This window comes from Silurus aristotelis, assembly GCF_946808225.1.
Source record: "Silurus aristotelis genome assembly, chromosome: 4".
Lineage (NCBI taxonomy): Eukaryota > Metazoa > Chordata > Actinopteri > Siluriformes > Siluridae > Silurus > Silurus aristotelis.
The window spans coordinates 5047681-5059801 of NC_139577.1; the positions used below are offsets into that span (position 1 = coordinate 5047681).

General features: G+C 37.6%; 1 protein-coding gene and 1 long non-coding RNA gene across 3 annotated transcripts in view; both read right to left on the bottom strand.

Moving 5' to 3' along the window:
- LOC310725568 overlaps positions 1–12121 on the bottom strand; it is a 224887-nt gene that overhangs the window by 150876 nt on the left and 61890 nt on the right. The window lies entirely within an intron of this gene.
- gfra1a (gdnf family receptor alpha 1a) overlaps positions 1–12121 on the bottom strand; it is an 89439-nt gene that overhangs the window by 53489 nt on the left and 23829 nt on the right. The gene's annotated exons all lie outside the window — the stretch shown is intronic.

Below are 12121 nucleotides of genomic sequence, written 5' to 3' on the forward strand. Positions count from 1 at the left end.
CATGGAGGTGGAAGCTTATTGGTTAGGAGGTGTTTTGGAGCAGGAAATGTTGGAGAATTAATACTGATCCAACATGGCTACCGTCCCATACTTCAAAACCATACAATTCCATCTGGTCTGCGGCTCATTGGAACCGAGTTCAGTATACAACAAGAGGATGACCTGAAGCATACGATCAAGCTCTGTAAGATTATATACAGAACAAAACAGTGGGTTCGAGTGTTATCTATAACGGTATGTCCTGCCTTGTCACTGCACCTAAATCCTGTTGAACTGCTCATGGATGAATTGGATCTTTGGCAAATTTGACAAAAGGCATGGCAATGTATATGGAGAAATTAATTCTCTGGATGCCAAAAATGTGTCAAGGTGTTATTCATGCTAACGAAGGATTTTTCAATGAAAAATGTATATATATATATATATATATATATATATATATATATATATATATATATATATATATATATATATATATATATATATATATATATACAAAATTACTAATGATCCCTGTACATTTCTATAGAAATCCTATGATGTTTTTCAACAACCAACTCTTGCCACATCTGAAGCTCTCCTCCAACAGAGCACATTAGAAACATGATCTCACGCCATTTATTTTAAACCCAAATACTCTCTCTGCATCTAATGCATTTAAAGCTCTATGAGTTTATTAAACCCATCATGACATACGCTATTCTTTTAAAGAAAGGTCCTCATTAGCTTAATTGAGTTTGAGTGTGTTTGTCTGATTAAAAGAAAACCAGCAAAACACTGAATGAATTCCCTTTAAGCTCCTGCCAGCGCTCATAATGGCTCGGGGCGCATAAATATTAAAGGTATGCGCACATTAATTAAACTTGTGGAGAGGTCACGTACGATCACGAGTCGCGCACAATGGAATTCATCCGCCGGCTTACAAGAATAATGATAATAATAATAATGATTACGCAGTGGAGCATCTCTGAGTCTCAACCCGATGTGAGATCTCTTTTCATTTGTTCCTCCATCCAGTCTCCTGACCTACAGCGACTCGAAAAAAAACATGCTCTATTATTCAGTAGCAGTGAGAGACAAAAAGTCAGCAACAAATGAGAAAGAGAGAGAGTGTGTGTGTGTGTGTGTGTGTGTGTGTGTGTGTGTGTGTGTGTGTGTGTGTGTGTGTGTGTGTGTGTGTGTGTGTGTGTGTGAGTGGGAGGGGGGGAATAAGAAAAGAAGGAGGAAGAGACTGGAAAAAAGAAGAAGAAAGGAAGGAAGGAAAGAAAGAAAGGAAGGAAGGAAAGAAGGAAGGGAGTTGTGATTGAGAGAAAGGAGAGAAGAGAAAAGATAAATATTTTGACAGACTGTGTGTGAGAGAGAAAAAGAGAAAGAGAGAGAGAGAGAGAGAGAGAAAGAGAGAGAGAGAGAAAGAAAGAAAGAACGAAAGAGAAAGAAAGAAAGAAAGAAAGAAAGAAAGAAAGAAAGAAAGAAAGAAAGAAAGAAAGAAAGAAAGAAAGAAAGAAAGAAAGAAAGAAAAAAGGAGAAGGAAACTGCATAAGAGAGAAAGAGAGAGAGAGAGATGAGGAAAAAGCTACCAAAGAAACTGCGTATCATAAAACTACAGTAAAATTCAATTGGGTTTGGTTATTATTATTATTATTCAGGAATACATTTTTTCCTAGAATGGATGAGCATCTACTGATATGAGCATCGTTCCCTCCTCCTTCTTTGTCAAGCCCTATTTCTTTCTTCTAGCCAACATGTATATGAGAAGCTCCCCATGTTATTAAGGAGGCTCCTGGGCAGTAGCCCGAGGCTAAAGCTCCATCCTGGAGTTAATCTCACGCTCGCTGGAGATCAGCCTCGCAGCCACCCGGCGTGTACGTGCAGCTCGGCTCGGTAATTACAGGCACGCGGTCAAGGCGGCGTGTTGCTGCAGCCAGGACGTGAAGGACGCCAGAGCGGCCAAACTGTTTCACATTCAGGCTTTTGGTCCACCGTGATTATGTATACGAAAGCAGGTCAGGCGTTTAGTGAGCGAGGATTTGATTTGCAGCGCCATTGTAGCCGTTACGATGTCACACTGTTAAACCCGATTTCACGAACACGCTCGTGTCTCGAGGTTAAAGACAAAACACAGTTCCCCACGCTTAGCAACAGCAATGGGGGGTTTCTAATGCTGTGTCCTGGTAAGCCACAATAAGACTTAAATTTGATTAAATAAATAAATAAATCAACATTAAGAGACATTGAAATATTTATACATTTTGAAAATAAATAAAAAGACAAAAAGTGTCATAAATGGAAAAAAATGAATAACAAATTAAAGAAAAAACAACATACTAATTAACACACAGCTTTTATATTTTAATAATGCACCATTTGGACAAAATAATGGGAATATTGGAAATTAGAAAGATTTAAAAAATTAAAGAAAAAAAAAACACTAAAAGCCTTTCATTTAAATAATGGACAGTTTAAATAGCAGAAAGAAAACATGGGGAAAAAAACCCCTAATAAATTAGAATAAATTAGAGAAAAAGAATTATAGAAAGAAAGAAAGAAAGAAAGAAAGAAAGAAAGAAAGAAAGAAAGAAAGAAAGAAAGAAAGAAAGAAAGAAAGAAAGAAAGAAAGAAAGAAAGAAAGAAAGAAAGAAAGAAATGTGATACCATTTGGACAGCATAATGGAAAAACTAAACTAAATAAAAAAAAAGAAAAACAATTAAAATAAATAAATATTGGGGGAGTAAACAATAAAATAATGGTAAATAAATAAAATAAATACATAAACAAATAAATAAATAAATAAATTGAGTAAATGTTACAATTACAAATAAATAAATGTGATACCATTTAGACAGCATGAAGGAAATACTAATAAATAAATAGAGAGGGGGAGTAAATAAAAAAAAGGAAAATAAACTTAAAATAAATGACCTAATGTAAAAAAAAGATAGAGACAGTTTTCTGAGCATTTTGACCTCAGAGCAGCATGTTTGTCTATTTCCAGCCCTCCGACCATCAGAAACATAGTTTGCGTTGCTGAATAATTCAGATTATTATGCGCTTTTTAAAAAACATTGTACCGTTGTATTCTTATTAACGGAGGGTAGATGCCACTTTATGGTCTTTAAGGCTAATGTGAGGGAATGGAGAGAAGAGTCTCAGGAGTGTGTGATGCGGCTTTTGGCAGCGATGAAGGAGCAAATGTACGGCTTCAAAGGTTATTAGGGATCGATTTTTCCCTGGATTAAGAGGCTTCATATCATTAAGTGCTATGAATTTCAAATGCACTCTGTAATGCTGTTATCAGGTTCAGACACACACACACACACACACCTTGATGCACACAAACACATACAGACTCTCTGGTTGTCCTTCTCCCTGCCTTTCTCTTTTTTTTTTTATAATTTTTCAATATTTTGCAGAACTATTGGCACCCCTCAATCATGTCTGCTTCCTGTTGTCTTTCCAAATGATTATCACTTATTTCAGCAACTCCTGAATGACTCACTGCATTTTTTTTCCCGACCATCTGTTTTTTTTTTCTTCTTCGCCTGTAGGCCTAATTGCATCATTAAATCGTACTCTACTCCTAATAAACAAAAAGCTTTGCATTCTATAAAATCTATTTGAATAAGTGCTTAATCAATGCACTATTAATGCGCAGCGACGAATACAGCAATACAGAGTCCCCGCGTTAATGTCATTGTGCTCGCTGTGCCTCGCCGCTATTTATCTTGATAATTATTTATCTCGCCTAATACGGCGTGTAGATACAACACATCAACACGCAGCAGTGCAGCAGCTCCTCCCTACAGCATCGAGGGTTCAACACACCCTCACATGCTGAAAAGAGTTTTTTGGGGGAAGTGTGACGATGACGCACTTCCCCCAAACTTTGCCTACAGACACCCAAAATAATACTAAAATACATACATACATGAATGCGGATCTCTACTTTCAGCCAAAAGAGTCGAAACAAAGGTCTCTTCAGATCGTTTGCAAATGACATGCCACTGCTATATATGGGAACAAGTAGTCATATTCATACACATATTTACCTTGTAAAATGGTCCAAGACGCTATAAGAAACAAATTACACACTACATAAAGTGAAATTGCGAACGTGTTTGGACATTGATAGTAGTAAAAGTCGTTCATGAATAATTCATTCATTTTGAACGAGTCCTTAATGTGAATCTACATAGGTTATGTTTACCGCTTGACTCTTCTAGTCCGAGTCATTCGTTCTTTTATCACGTGACTCCCATAGACGCCATGCAGTTTATATATATACACACACATATATACAAATTAATGGCTCTATAGTCAAAGCTGGGGAATGTAGACATGTTGGGGAATCTGCTTAATGAAAATGCAATGCTTTATTTAATATTTAACCAAAGGAATTAAATGAACTAAATGAATAAAAAAAAAAAAATAATAAAAAAAGATTCGTTCATTTTGCTGAAAAATATTCAAGGAGCCAAGTCACCAAAATGATCCGATCTTCCCATCACTAATTCAAAGTACTGTAGGTTATATAAAATGAGCATGTATCAGTGACTTCCTTCCCCTACAGTGCTCCTAGAGTCCAGTCTGTCGGTCTGCAGTAGATAATGATGTTGATGCAACTTTGGATTCTAGGATGTCAACGATTCAATTATTGAACCATTTGAGAATTATGAGCAAAATTTGTATAGTTCTACAGCACAATGCACAGTTTTCCATTTTACACCGTAAAATAATCCACTCTAAATTGATAACGTGAAGGATTGACAATTCATCAAAGTACAGACGAAGAAACTTTTTTGGTTGCTTTTTAATTATCCAATTCCACCTTTAGTCCCCATTTACTGTTATAATAATCTCTTGTGGAGATTTGTGAGATTTCATTCAACCACAAGGGTGTTAGTAAAGTGAGGTACTGATGTAGGTGAGTGTCGAAGCTCCATAGCAGGGAATCTTCCACTTCAACCCATGTAAACCATATCTTCATGGAGCTAGCTTTATAAATGGGGCGTTGTCAGGCTGAAACAGGTTTGGGGCTCTTAGTGGAGTGAAAATTAAATTCTGCCACATCCAAAAACTTTCAGAACAATTGTGTGCCTCTGACTTTGTACTTACAGTATGTGGAAGAACCACATCTGGCAGGAAAAGTCAAGTGTCCCGATACTTTCTATATATTGTATACACAGGGTGTCTTTTCGTACAGAAGAACATGATAATAAGGAATGAAAGACAAATGTACGAGCAGAAAGACTTGGAGAGAACAGAGAGAACGGAGAACTTGTAGCCAGTGCTCGTATAGTACTCGTTACTTTTTTCCATCTTACATAACTGGCAGATGGCCAATGGTGAGTCTGTCAGACGTTCAGGGTTTCATATAAACACTTCAGCTTATTAGGTATCAAATAAAAGGGCGGCGTAATTAATAAATGGCGGAAAAAAAATTTCATTCGGGCGTGCGGTTTACATAAAGGCTAATGTAACAGCTGTATTAGCAACCTCGTTACTCTACTACAAAAAGAACAACAACAAAAAAAACAGGAAAAACATCAGGTTTTATTAGTCATGGCTGATTAAATGCACATGGAATAAGTGCGAGGGTTCAAATAGAAAGCGCACCCCATCACCATCACTTAAATTGATATAAACCACAGAGCAGTTTTCCAGAAATGTTGTGTTGTGTAACAGCAAAGTATGGCAAAGCTCCACTATTGTTCATGTGCAGCATTTTTTTGTTTTTTTAAAGACCACAATAAAATCAATCTCAGTAGCGCTACGCATTAACATCCAGCTCAAGATTCGTTCAAAGTATTTGTGTAAGACTCATAAGCAGTACTTGGTTGACCAAAAGATACACTATACGGACAAACGTAATGAAACCCCTGACTTTTTCTGGCAGATGTGTTTCTTTGTGAGGTACAACATTGGATATGAAGTCTTTGGATGTCGGAGCATGAAATTTTCCCTTCACTTGAACTCTGAGACCCAAACATGTTATACTTTACATGGGGTCTCAAGATCTCCTGCTATAAAGCTCTCAATCCTACAGAACACCATTGGGATGAATGTGAATGCTGCACCCTAGGCCTCCTCACCTCACCTACATCAGTACCTGACTTTACTAACACCCTTGTAGCTTAAAGAGCACAACAGTCCACAAGTACACTTAAAGCATATTCCCAGAAGAGTGGAGGTTATTATAACAGGCAATGGGGACTCTATGTGGAATGAGATTTTCACAAAGTACATATGAATCTTTTGGTCGGGTGTCCACACACTTACGGTGTATGTCCAAACGGACGTGGCTGGAGATACGCTCAGAGCTGTGTGTTTTTACATGATGTAATTAGCTCTTCTTGTCTGTCCACCTCTCGGAGTAAAAATGTTCCTCTAAGCAGATTAGCACCAGCAAAACTCATTCATTCCTCCCAATTCGTTTTATTTCAGCGCTCGCTCCAAGACAAATCCCTCAGCAGACTGGCACTTCGTCATTAATTTCCCACAAGTTCACACCCACGTTGGCTGAATGTGCCGTGTCTTCAGCATCAACTCTCCCACAAACTGTTAGCTTCTCCGAGTGTAATACTCGTCTCCAGCTGTTTCTATTTACCTGGTTTTCCCTCGTCGTCAGCATGTGACCTGACGTCACGAGACCGGTGAAGCATATCCCAGACGTCGCTGGGGAAATTCACCTCCATTATAAATGACTGTGATTATCACAGGTGACGATCATCTCAACACAAAATGTGTACCAAGATAAGTAAGCGGATCCGTTCAATAGCATGTGCGAAAAGTTCGAAGATAATGTTTTATAAAGGTTTTTTTTTGCTTCGTCACCTGGAGCAAGTGGGCAGTTGGTTGAGTTATGTTTAGTGTTATAATATGGTCAACATACACTATGTGGACAAAGTATTGGGACACCTGATATTTCCAGCCACAAAGTTGAAGGTACACAATTGTATGGAATGTCTTTGGATGCTGTAGCTTGGAATGTGCCAGAATTGCAATGCCCCTGTGGACAAAGCCAGCTCCATAAACATATGCCTTACATGTGTTGGAGTGGAAGATCTCCTCCTATAGAGCTCTGACCTGAAGCCTACTAAACATCCTTTGGGATGAATAGGAACTCTGGCTGCACCTCAGGTCTCCGCATCTCTTATAGTTCAGTACCTGACTTCACTAACAGCTTTGTGGCTGAATAATCTCAAATAATCTCCCCAAGCACTCTAAAATCTAGTGGAACATCTAACCAGAAGAGTAGAGGTCACTATAACAGCACATGGAGACAAAATGTGGAATAGGATGTTTGTAAAGCATAATGAATATTATGGCCAGGTGTCCACATACTTTTGTCCATTCATTGTAGTGCAGATGTGCTTAAAAATATATACAGAATTTAAAAATGTTCACCCAATGTAGTCACTTATCGAAGAAACTGTTGAGTGCTAATGCAGGAACTAGTCCCACAAAAAAACTGTCACACAAATCTTCTCTTTGCATAACACACACACACACACACACACACACACACACTTTTCCATATTTTGTACAGTGTTGGTCTTAATTGTGAACATATGTCTAGAATCTACAAAACTATACTTATATAATATTAAAGTGGGGAAAAATCAATGTGGTTTGCAGATTTAGTGTTCACCCTGATTTCACAGGAAACCCCTAAAGCAGAAAGGAAACAAATGAGTTTAACAGAATTGAACTTTGTGAATTTAAGTGTCAGGTGATTGTAAAAACGGCATTGTAAAACTGTTCAGCCCCATTAAACTGAAGCAAAGACTTCAAGTTTACTCACGTTTACTCAAGGCAGAAGGTGAATTTTCTTTTTTGATATTAACTGATTGGAAATGTTCTGCAGTGTGTATACCAGTGGCAAGTCGTCAGGGCCAACAAGGCCAAATCACTGACTTACATTTTAATATGAGGAATTGAGAAATAAGACCCTATAATATTTTTGCATTCATATGTATTACATTTCTCCCAAAAGTCTATTTTCTTCATTTCATAGCGTGTCTCTTGGGTTCACCGCTTTTTTTTTATTCAAACATATTCATATTCAGAGTTCATATTCTATCCAATCAGCCTGACATTGTAAGGAAAGTCATTATAATAAGGGTATTAAGAGATGGATTGATTCAAGTAGGACACTACTGAAGGCCTAGGTGTGAAATGCACAACCTGCCACTGGTGGAGTTAATGAAGAATGCAACATCTCACCCGCCATCTTGAAAATCCCAAGAAGCACTAGGAAATCACTTATTAATAGAAAGAATGCTGCAGGAGGAGGAGGAGTGTGTCTGTCAAAAGTCAGTAGGTAACTTACAAAAATAAAAAAAAGCAGGAGTAAATATAGCTGCAAGGGTACACTGATATTAATTTGTATACATATTTAAAAAAAAAATTATCCTATCTTGAAAGCTGAAGTAGTTCTTTGTTTTCGTACATTATTTCTGGATTCTTTCGAACATCTAGAGAAGATATTCATAGTAAAAGTTTCTACAATTTCTTCTGTCATATTCAGTTTAAACCCTGATCAAACCTAAGTACACGATTTGAGCCTGATTTAAGTTTAATGATCCCACTTAATGAGGTGGGCTTTGATGATGTTATCAGGAGAACTGTGTGAAAAGTGTGTGCGCGTTTGCAATTCCTCCGAATCAGTCGCATGGCAGATGGCGAGCGGTCACATGACCCCATCCCGGCGTTCCGGCCGACCTTTTTCCGAGGCGAGAACAGGTGTCTCGCTATATACATTCCCTGCTGAAACTTTAGCCTTTGCTAATGTTTACTAATGCTAACTGCCTTTTTTTCCCCCCTTCGAGCTGCATCTGTCACATGAGACACCATACGGGACGCTGTAGTTCTGAAATCAGATTTAACACAAGACGTACGCTTGGTTCATGTTTGAGTCATGTGTGTGTGAAAACATTATTTAATTAGTATCCTATAAAGAAGTTAAAGCCAGTTCTTATTGCTTTGGTTTGAAACATAATCCATGGCACCATTGCTGCTTCTTTCTGCTTCCAATACACTAAATATATTTCAGACGTGCACAGGGTTTTAAGTTGAGGTCTTGCCAGGGCAGTATATCTCACACCGCCAACACACTCACGTGATTTGTAGCTGTACTTTCACCCTTTATTAGCTACTATAGCAGATATACAGTACATACTTGAGCAGCAATCAAGCTAATTAATACTAGGGGCACTGACATCACACTGAGATTTTTATTACTGAACTTGCATGCAAAGTTAATTTTTTCCTCCTGTTAACTAAAATGTGATTGACAGCAACAGCAAAATTGTCATTTTGGAAATTGGAAGCTAAATTTAGAGTGTATATTTCTCATTAGCAAATAATTAGCTATGCATTCCATGCTTCCATGTTCACTTTATGGTGCCACAGCTGCAATAAATCTGTAGCTTTGACTGTGTTACTGCTGTTTTTTAATTTTAAAATTGACATATATATATATATATATATATATATATATATATATATATATATATATATATATATATATATATATATATATATATATATATATATACACTTTTTATTTAATATTTGTTACCTACTTTAGCTTCATAATTGCTTCATAACTAATTAAGAAAGGTACAAAAACTGTTCAGAAATAGCTTTAATAATCGTACACTGTAAAAACAAAGGTTTGTGGACACCTGACCATAAAATTTGCATCTTCTATTTTAACATCCAATTCTATATTTAGTCTACTTTTGATGTTATAATAATCTTCATTCTTCTGGAAAGATGTTCCAGTAGATTTTGTGGAGATTTCTGCTAATTTAACCACAAGGGTGTTAGTAGTCAGGTACAAGTAACAAGTCAGGTACTAATGTAAGTGAGGTAAAGAGGCCTGGGGTGCAGTCAGCGTTCATTCCAAAGGTGTTTAGTAGGGTTGAGATCAGAGCTCTACAGCAGGAGATCTTCAACCCTTTCCCATGTAAAGCATATGTTCATGGAGCTGGCTTTGTGTACAGGTACTTTGTGTATTATTCATGCTGGAGCAGGCTTGTATCCAAAGACACCGTATACAAATGTGTGCCAAGCTAACAATTTGCAGAAGAACAACATATGGCTGGAAAAGTCAGGTGTCCCAGTACATTTACATTTGCGGCATTTGGCAGACGCCCTTATCCAGAGCGACTTACAACTGATCAGGGGAGGGTTTTAGGGCTTTGCTCAAGGGCCCAGCAGTGGCAGATTGGTGGTGGTGGGATTTGAACCTGTGATCTTCTGATCCAAAGCCCAATGCCTTAACCACTGAGCTACCACCTCCCTGTACTTTTGTCCATATAGTGTATTTGGTTTGTTGAATTATAAAAGGAAATTCTGAAGTAGATACTTAAATTTGCCAATAATTCATTTTTAATGCTTTGTAACTCTTTGTATATTTATATTTACATTTATTATAATTATATTTAAGATGTAAGTTACATTGGACAAATTTTGTCTTGTTAACTTCAAGAGACTGAGAGCATGGCTGTTTATAGCTGCTAGAATATAACTAACAACTGCGTTGTGGCTCTGCAACAATATACTGAAGACTGCTGTTGTATTTGAGGGTAATCAACATTTTACAGCACGTGACATGCCGTTTTGGGAAAATAATCAAGGTGGAAACGGTAGCTCTGTTTCATAACACCAATATATTGTTGATTATTCTCCTTTAGCAACGTGCCTTTAAGTGTTTTCCCCCTTCATTTACAGAAAGTAGACCAAAGTGGAATCGAAATGAGAGCAATACCCATAAACATGGGTTTTATTGCTAATAACTGAGAAGAAATTGAGACAGATTGGCTGCGAATGTTATAATTTTCCAGTTATACAATTCAAACAGCTGGTCAATTGGACATTATTTGATAAGTCATAACCTGAACAGATGTGTTAAACCACTAACCTTCCGTTATCATGGCCAACGCAGTCTGGGTTGTGTTCAGTCTGGCACAAGGTTTTGTTTAAGCCGGGCTACATTTCAGCCTCGGCTGCCTTTTTTTTAAGAGCAAAGCATCTTGTATGTAAATCTGCGAATTAAGAGGCGAGGAAAATCCCTCGCTGGGGATTTTGGCCTGTAATACAGGACACTCTACCATGACTGACTACACTTCAGGAGGGGAATAAAAATTTAACCGAATAAGTCAAGTGAAAAGGAGCGGCATTTTTATAAAATCGTCCCAACAGTGTGCCAGAGTGAACACACAAACACACACACAAACATATATTGTGTAACCACTATTTGTAAACACACTCTGTACACTGGCAAAAAGTAAGGGATTTTGTAGTATCACAGCAAAGTGTATGATTAACCAATGATACCAAGCAAGTGCTAATGATCATCAATTTCGGATGCAGGTTGAAACAGTCATTAACTGAAACGGAAACAGATGTGAGGGAAAACACAGAGTGGAAGACGTGTTTTATGTCACAGGTCATACACCATGGCAACACAGAGCACAGCAACAAGACAAGGCAGTCAATGCATCAGCAACGACTCTCCCAGGCAAAGGTTTCAAAGCAGACTGGGGTTTCACGGTGCTGTTCGAGCTATTTTAAAAAAAGCAAACGGCAATATTGATGATTGTAGATGCAGTGGTTGGCCAATGAATGGAATATACTATGTAAACAAAGGTTTGTGGACACCTGACCATAGGATTCCCTTTCTATCCTATTCTACATTTAGTCCCTATTTGCTGTTAATGATAACCTCCACTTTTCTGAGAAAATGTTTCACAATTTTTTTGGGAATTTTTGTGGAAATTTGTTTAGTCACAAGGGCAATAGTGATGTCATGAGGAGTAAATGTGAGGAGGAACGGGGTGCAGTCATCCGGATATGCAGTCATCTTCATGAATCTGGCATTGTGCATTTATATATATATATATATATATATATATATATATATATATATATATATATATATATATATATATATATATATATATATATATATTTCCCGTGGGCTCACCACCTGCAGGAGGGACCGTAAGGGATGGTGCTGTGAGGATTGGGCAGCAGTCGAAGGTGGGGGCCTGCTGAGACTGCTGCCCCCGCGACCCGAATTACGGATAAGCGGGAGAAAATGAATGAATGAAT